The sequence below is a fragment of the Balaenoptera ricei genome, chromosome 21 (genome assembly GCF_028023285.1).
Source record: "Balaenoptera ricei isolate mBalRic1 chromosome 21, mBalRic1.hap2, whole genome shotgun sequence".
NCBI classification, from domain to species: domain Eukaryota; kingdom Metazoa; phylum Chordata; class Mammalia; order Artiodactyla; family Balaenopteridae; genus Balaenoptera; species Balaenoptera ricei.
In genome coordinates, this window is record NC_082659.1 from 37,906,815 (window position 1) to 37,915,131 (window position 8,317).

Sequence of the window (8,317 nt, forward strand, 5' to 3'; positions counted from 1 at the left end):
CTGCTCTGTTGAGGAAAAGCGTCGTTGACTCTCCCCAGAAGGTGTTCAGTTCACATGCCAAAAGTCCCTCTCTTCAGGCCCTGGGGAGGTGTAGCAGCTCCTGAGAGCACTCTTTCCTGAGGCTGGCTGACAGAAGTGGGGGGGGGGGGTTCCTGAGAGTTCCCCCGTGCTGGTTGAAGTCCCCAGAGAATGATCATGCAGGTTGCGGAGTCAAGTAGGTGGAGAGACAAGGTCGGGGGCAGAGGGCCCCTTCCTGAATCCAGAGCTCACAAGGTTACCCCCCCATTTCCAGAAACTCTCTCTTCCCCCACACCAGCCCACAGGGCCCCATACCAGGACACCGGGAGCCCAGAGCACCTGTGGCCGCAGAGACGCTCGCACGCAGCCCTCGGAGTGCGCGGGGCCGGCTGCAGGCAGATGGGGACGCGGTGCGCTCCCGGGAGGCCTCGGGCTGAAGGTGGCCCTCTGAGAGAAGCGGCCCAGCTTGGCCAGGAAGGTGAGAGGCGGGGGAGAGCAACCTAGGGCGCCCCCTCGGAGCAGCGGGAGTGGGAAGAGGCGCAGGGGTGGAGGGAACCCGCGACGGGAGGCGAGTGGGCTCTCAGCAGAGGGCAGCTTAGCCCGCGGGAGCTGCCTCTGCGCAGGGGGCGGGAGGGCAGTGCCGCCCCGGGGCTGCCGGGCTTCGCGGATCGTGGCTCTCCGCACACGGCTCGCAGGGCCCTGTGACTCTGTATCCCCTCCCTCACCCCGCCCCCCTCGCGAGGCCGCGCCACTGGGTGGCCTGTGTCGATGGGCACAACCCCATCGCCCGCCCCTCTCAGACCCGCCTCTGCCCACCTGCCTGGCCCTGCGCAGCTTGCGGCCCGGGGGCCTCGAAGGTCCCCGCGCACTCAGCCAGCGGCCTCTGCTGTGTCTGCTGCTGCTGCTGTGTCTGCTGCTGCGGCCGGGAACCCGCGTCCAGACCACGCCGGGCACCTCCAGCACCCCAAGTCCGCGGGAGCGCACGCGGGCCCTGAGGCGGGACTTCCCGCTTGTGGACGGGGGGCTGCAGTGTGTGCGGGCTGGTGGGGGCCGGTGGGGGCCTAGCCTGGCCCTGGGCAGGGGAGGAGGTCCGGAGCATGCAGAGCTAGTGGGGAGGCTCCCTCACACCACCCCTGGATGTCCTCTCCATCATCTCTGGATGCCCTTCCCCTTCTCTGTCATCCCCTCCCTGGTGGGAAGCCCTCAGCCCAGGCCTCAGCTGCTCCTAGTATAGTCTGTTTAACAGTGTGAGGTGGGGGACCCCCCGTCTGGCCCAGGCCAGGCAATGTGTCCTGCCTGATCTCAAGACCTAAGGAGCCCACCCATTTGCCTTGACCTCCCTCCAGCCACAACGACATGCCCTTGGTCCTGAGGCAGTTGTGTACCACAATGGGCTCCAGGATGTTAATCTGTGCAATTTCAGCCATGGCCAGACCAGCTTGGACAGGCTGAAAGACGGTCTCGTGGGTGCCCAGGTACCAAAGGGACACACAAGGTGCCACCATGGCTGCTGGGGAATGTGGGGCAGTTTGGGGGCCTCAGAGACCACAGCTTAGTCACATTGGAACTAAGTTACCATAGTGACCTAGAAAGTGCCATGCCATGGATGCTGGGGGCTACAGGGGTCACAGTGAGCCAACCTGATGGGCATCCAAGTACCACAGCAACAGCAACGCATTCCATGTGCCTTCTGGGCACAGTGAGTGCTGTGCCAGCTGAGGAGGCTATGAGAAGCCCAAGGAGTGCCAAAGCCCAAACCAAGCCCTGGCCTTCCCTCAGTTCTGCTCAGCCTACGTCCCATGCCAGACCCACGCACGGGATGCTGTGCGCCTCACCCTGCAGCAAATTGACCTCATCCGCCTCATGTGTGCCTCCTATTCTGAGCTGGAGCTTGTGACCTCAGTTAAAGGTAGACGGGGGACTTCCCTGGTAGTCCAGAGGTTAAGACTCCACGCTTCCACTGCAGGGGGCTCGGGTTTGAGCCCCGGTGGGGGAACTAAGAGCCCTCATGCTGCGCGGCACGGCCAAAAACAAAAAGAAAAGGTAAACAGACTGGTGGTGGTAGGTGCTAGGGACTTCAGTAAGCTACCCCTGCCTCTGAAAATGATCATCTGACCTACCTGCCCCCAGCTCGCAACAATACCCGGAAGTTGGCTTGCCTCATTGGTGTGGAGGGCGGCCACTCACTGGACAGTAGCCTCTCCATCTTGCGTACCTTCTATGGGCTGGGTGTGCGCTACGTGACACTCACTCACACCTGGAACACGCCCTGGTGAGCGCAGTGCAGATGGTAAGGGCCCAGTGAGGCAGGGATCTGCCCAAGATCACGCTGGGGCCCAAAGCAAGTTTACCCCTGGGATCCGGCCCTGAACCTGGGGTGGGGAGGGGAATGGAGGTTTGCAGAACAAGACTGAATCCCCAGAAGGGCTCTCCTACTGCCAGGCACAGCCCAGTTTGGGTCCCTCCTCTCGCACCAGGGAGTTGCAGGTGTAGACGGTTCCAGAGAACCTCTTTCTAGGCTCTTGTAGCCAAGTCATGGCCACCAGTCAGACTGCCTCCTGGCCATCCTGTAGGGCACAGAGCTCAGCAAAGGGTATCCACCCCTTCTACAGCAATGTCAGTCGGCTGACCGGCTTGGGCGAGGTAAGGACCCGGGTTCCATACCCTGCCCCACATGAATGTACAGCCCCGCCTGTTCCCTACAGATAAATGCACTCAAGGTAAATGCAGCCCTGATGACCTCTCCCCATCCTGTCCCTGCAGAAGTTGGTGGCAGAAATGAACCGCCTGGGCATGATGGTGGACTTGTCCCACGTCTCGATGCTGTGACACGGCAAGCCCTAGAAGTGTCACAGGCACCTGTCATCTTCTCCCACTCAGCTGCCCGGGGTGTGTGCAAGAACACTCGGAATGTTCCTGATGATATCCTGCAGCTTCTGGTGAGAGACTGCCCTGGCCCTCAAACCTAAAGCAAGAGGTTCAAACCAGGAGCCATTGAACCTGAGCCTCTTCTCCCTCAATTTCCTCAAACCCCAGGTTAAATATCTCCTGCCCCCAAAACCCACGGTCCACAGCCCCTGAACTCTTGAGCCCTAGGTGGGGGTCTAGGTGGTAAGATACTCCTCCAAACCCGGAAACCCAGGGCCAAGACACCACCCAGACCAGGGCTGCGGCTCCTCCATTCACACAAACCCAGAGAGGAGACGACTCTGACCTCAACACCTTCCTCACAGGGGCCGAGAGCGTGAACAGGCAGGTGGCGTGCTGGGGGCCAAGCTGACTGTCCACCGGTCCGCCCCTGCAGAAGAACGGTGGCATCGTGATGGTGCCCTTGTCCGTGCGGGTGCTGCAGTGCAACCCGTTAGCCAACGTGCCTACTGTGGCAGGTGAACCTCACCCTGGGCTCTCTGAAAACTCTGATTTGGAGCTGAAGCTGGGTCCAAACTTGGGGAGGACTTCAGAAGAGCCCCAGTGGTTTGACCCACCTGTTGGCAATAGGTACAGCCCCCAAAAACCCAATAATGGACGGTACACAGCACCTTGGTGCCATGTGGAACTGGAGCCATGGAATCAAAACTGTGATGCTGATGGGTATCAGGGAGGCTGTCAGACACAGAGCCCGGGTGCTGCCCAACTGTGCCTCTGCAGGGGCTCCTAAAGCGCACTGCCCCTACCTCTGGCCAAGGGACTGGACAGCTCCTTAGGTCTCTGGGGTCTTCATCAGTTGTACTCTTGTTCCTCTCTCATCCTCCACACCTGGGGAAAGGAGCCCCCACAGGTTCTCAAGGAGACTGGGAGGCAGGGTGAATCTTGGGTGGTAAATGGCCCAAACAGGGGGCTCTGGGGTCCACTCCAAATCTGAGGTCCAGTCTAGAGCCAGCTGGGATCACTTCAGATCAAACCTCAGGGCCCTCGAGTTGGTACTCTCGGTGCCAGGCCACGAAGGAACTGGCCTGTTTGGCCTACAGGCTGCAAAAAGGGGAATCAACAGAGGCCAGTCATCACCCCCACCCCTGCCCTGGAAGCCCCACACTGCTGACTCCCCATTCTTCAGATCACTTCGACCACATCAGGGCAGTCACTGGATGCAAGTTCACCGGGACTGGCGGAGATTATGACGGGGCTGACCGGTGAGTGCTTCCCCGTGGCTTGTCTCGGGCTGGCTGGGCAGCAGTGGGGCTTTCACAGCCACCGTGCCCACCACACTGTGGTCCTCATGGCCTTGACCATAGCCTCAGGTGTGCTGGCCCAACTGCTATCTCCCCTCTCCCAGGGTCTGCTTCCTGGGCTCTCCTGTCTGTTCGGCCCTACTCTAGGTCATCATATTTGTCTAAAACACCACACAGAGCTCATCTGCCCAGCATCTGCGCCCATCCAGTGCCAGCAGACCCACGGCCTCTGAGCAGACTCTTAGCAAGGTCTGGGCTGGGCTCACCATCCTCTCTGCCTGCAGCTGGGTCTGTGCATGCAGGAGGGGGGTCAACCCAGTTCTTAAAAAGCTTTTCTTCTCTTTATAAATGGAGGCAAAAATTGCATTCAGTGAAAGGCATAGATCTTAACAGTACAATTCAATGACTTTTGACGAATAGTCGAGGCACTTTTGGGGCATTCCTCTGAAGGATGAAGAGCAGGAGTGAATCATTTACTCTCTCCAAGTCTCCATTTTCCATATCTGACCAGGGCTGGGGTTCAGTGGACGCTGGACACATAGGGCTTTGGTTCTGACTCAGGACCAGGGAACAGGTCTGAGGCCCAATAACTGGCTGGCTGGTGGCCACACAGGTTCCCACAGGGGCTGGAGGACGTGTCCATATACCCGGTACTGATAGAGGAGTTGCTGAGGCGTGGCTGGAGTGAGAAAGAGCTCTGGGGTGTGCTTCGAGGAAACGTGCAGCGGGTCTTCAGACAGGTGGAACAGGTATGCTGGGCTGGGCAAAAGAGTAGCTCTGAGCAGGTGGTCTGAGCAGGTGTACGTGGGGGTGCTGTGAGAGGTGCTGCCCGCTGACTGCCGCCTCCAGGTAAGGGAGGAGAACGAGGGACAGAGTCCCTTGGAGGATGACTTCCCAGATGAGCAGCTGGGCAGCTCTTGCCGCTCCGTCCTCCCACGTCTGCATCAGAGAGAAGTTCTGGCTCCAGACCAGAAACTAACCAGAGCTGCGGTTCGTGGGAATCCCATTTTGTCACCTAAGTGGTCATTCTCAAAATCTTGCCCCCACATGGGCCCAGGCCTCACAGTTATTGCTGCCTTCCCAGTCCTCATTGTTTGGCTCTGGTGATCCAGTTAATCCTGCCAGATGTCACTTTGGCAGCCACAGATACCCCACAAAGTTTCCTCGCATGCGAGCACAAACATTTCCTATGTATTATTCTTTTCTGATAATTCTTTCAATGTATCCCTTCTGGCTTTGTGCAAAGCGATTCTTTGTTTTGTACACGGGGACCACATCTGGGAAAACATCGCCACACCCTCATAAGTTACAGGGGGAGACCCGAACTGGCCAAGCCATGACAGGAGCTCGCCGCTGCTGAGCTCTACACATCCCGCTCCTTCCACACAGTTCGCCAGTTCCGCGGCGAGCTCATCTTTCTTGATGTTCTTCCCTTAGGAGACGTGTACAATGCAGCAGGATTCTCAACCCGTTCCCCGTGGTCACTTGTGCTAGATGGAGCTTTGCAGTGTTCTGTGCCGGCCGTGGGCCGCTGCTGGGAAACTGTGTGACAACTGCCTGCACAGGACTTCGGGGATAATGAAATGTCTGTCTTCCCAGCCTGACGCTGCTGAAAACCACGCTTCCCAGAGAAGGAGAGAGATCCAGCTGGTCCACACCTGCATACACATTTGTTGACATGTGCAGATGACAGCAGGCTCTAGCAGGACCCACATCAGCCTGAATTCAAGAACTCGGGTGCCAGCCCTTGACAGCAGCTGAAGGGGGGTTTACAAGAGATGCAACCTCGAACCATACCCTAGGCTGAACCAGAGATGCTGTTGGAAGAAATAGGCCGTTGTGCCACTTTCACAAAGAGTTTGGCCACGAGAAAAGTCCCCCAGAGCCCAGCACTGTGGGAGAGGCCTCACCCACAGAGCAGGGCAAGTGTCCCAGGCAAGGTGCCCCGCACCCGGCACCCCGCCAACCCAGCAGGAAGGTGCCCCCCCTACGCCCCAGACAACGGGAGCTCTCCCTTCCTGAATAATTGAGCTTCTCATCCAAAAGAGGTTCTCTTCCCACCCAAACATTAGAGCTTCTAAATATTTCAGGATCCCTGGGTTGTAGAGGGTCACTCGCCGTGCCCTTTGGATAAATGAAGCCAACGTCAGCTGCTTCTGGGCTGGCCTTGAACAAAACCATCAAGATGGAAAATCTCTGCTCCTGCCCTCCCTCCCGTCACCCCCCGTCAAGCCTTTCCTGCTGCATGCAATGACCCGGCTCTTTTGCGAGCAGGTGAAGAATGCCCACTGTGCGTGCAGTTCTGTGGTCCCTGCAGAGATGAGGTGGGTGCGGGGGACCCTCAACCATGCTGGCCTCTGCTGCCATCCCCAGGGCCCTTGATACGGGCTTCAGCACAGCACAGCCGGCCTCAAGAGGCCTGTGGGACCACTGGCGCCCCGGAGGCGATCCCCTGGATGTTCCTGGGAACGCTCCCACGACTCCAAGGCGAGCCCTGCCAGCACCCAACTCCACCAAGCTGGCACTCCTTACCTTTTCTGGATTCCGTTCGCAGCCCCCTCCTCATACGCATTCTCAAAGCTTCCAAGGGGCGTGATCCCACTTCTCTGCTGCAACTCCACCCTGAAGGCAGCCCCCGCCTGACAGCACTGTCCGCCCCCCCGGCAGGGCAGCCCTGAGTAGCTGCCCCTCCACGTGGACTGTCCGTTCCCAGGTCCCACGCCAGCCCACCGAGGGTTGGAGACTCCAGGAGAGCCACTGTCCGCTCGCACTGCCCCAGCATCACCACCGCCACTTGCATCCACTCTACACTTTCCTCCTGTGTGCTTCCCCACCCCGGTCCCCTGCGTGGGTCCCCCGCTGTGCGTACACAAGCCTGTGCAGAGACAGAGCACAGCCACCAAGTCTGAGCCTCGCCGCTGACGTCTGTGCTTGGAGAGGCTGGAGGAAGCTACTCCCCAGTCGGCTTCACCGCAGGGTCTTGGTACCCAGTCTGCCTCCATCAGGGAGGTGATGGGACCCCACGGAAGGATGTCCAGAAGCTCTCCCGGCCTGCGGGGTCTGGGGCTGTTAAGCTCTCTAATGCTGGGTCCTTCGGAGAGAAAGTCTTCAGTCACCTGCCTGGGCACCCCATCCCCTCTGAAGATACAAACTAAACCTCCTCCAGGGTCTTGGCCTGGAGGGAGGAGCCGCCCAGGGTCAAAGCCCATCCCTCTCTCTTCCCACCTCTAGACCTGTGGGAAGGGCTCAGGCTAAACTCCCGGTGCCTCTTCTCTCAAACCCTCAAATGATAAGAGAAGAGGTATGTCTGTCCACCTTGCAGGGTCCTTACTCCGCCTGCCAGTAGGTGACATGGTCCTGGAGGTTCTTCTGAAACTGCCAGTCTCACTGTCTTAGCCTCAGAGTTACACACGCCCAGGAAGGACCCCGGGTACACGGCATCCCGTTACTCCCAACTCTACTCCTGAGCGTCAGGGTTAGCTGCCAGCAGGGGACAACCCATTTCAGGGATTTCTCATTTCCAAGGGCTCTTGAATGCAGAAAGAGCCCTAAGAGTCAAAGGAATTTAGCTCCAGTGGTGAAGTTACAAGTCATCTGGCAAACACTTACAGCTGGAGGGCCAACTAAGCACCCCCTTAAATCTCACCACACAGACTCTGCTGATCCGGGCTGGCCCGCGTGGTTCTCCTAAGGTTGCTTGTGATATTGATCATCTTGCTGTACCTCCCAGTTAAAGACACAGCCTTAGGAAGATGGCTGGACCCAGACCATCAGGCAATCTTATTTACCCATTGACCTACCCTCTTCCTCCCTCCTTCCTCCCTCACTTTGGAAGCTTTAGCGAAACATATTTCACTTCCCACTTTAAAATGAAATCATTAGCCTCTAAATAATGAACCTTGCATGGATAGGAGGGCAGGCAGTCTGCACACACACCTGTGCTGGTCGATCTGCCCAGTGAAAGGGAGGAGCAGAGTATTCCCCAAGGGGCTTTCTCGGAGCTTCTGAGGCTGAAATTTCAGGGTTGACGGGGTGTACACATTAGGAAGTGAAAGAGAGAGACTCCAGCTGCGGGAGAGGAGGGGAGAGACTCTCAGTGGTCTTCCTAGGTAGTGAGCTGTCGGAGCGAG

The 8,317-nt window shown here is 58.4% G+C and overlaps 1 pseudogene; it reads left to right on the forward strand.

Annotated features, from left to right (window-relative positions):
• The first annotated feature begins 195 nt into the window (after positions 1 to 195).
• Positions 196 to 5,323, forward strand: LOC132356573 (dipeptidase 2-like; annotated as a pseudogene).
• Positions 5,324 to 8,317: the final 2,994 nt, after the last annotated feature.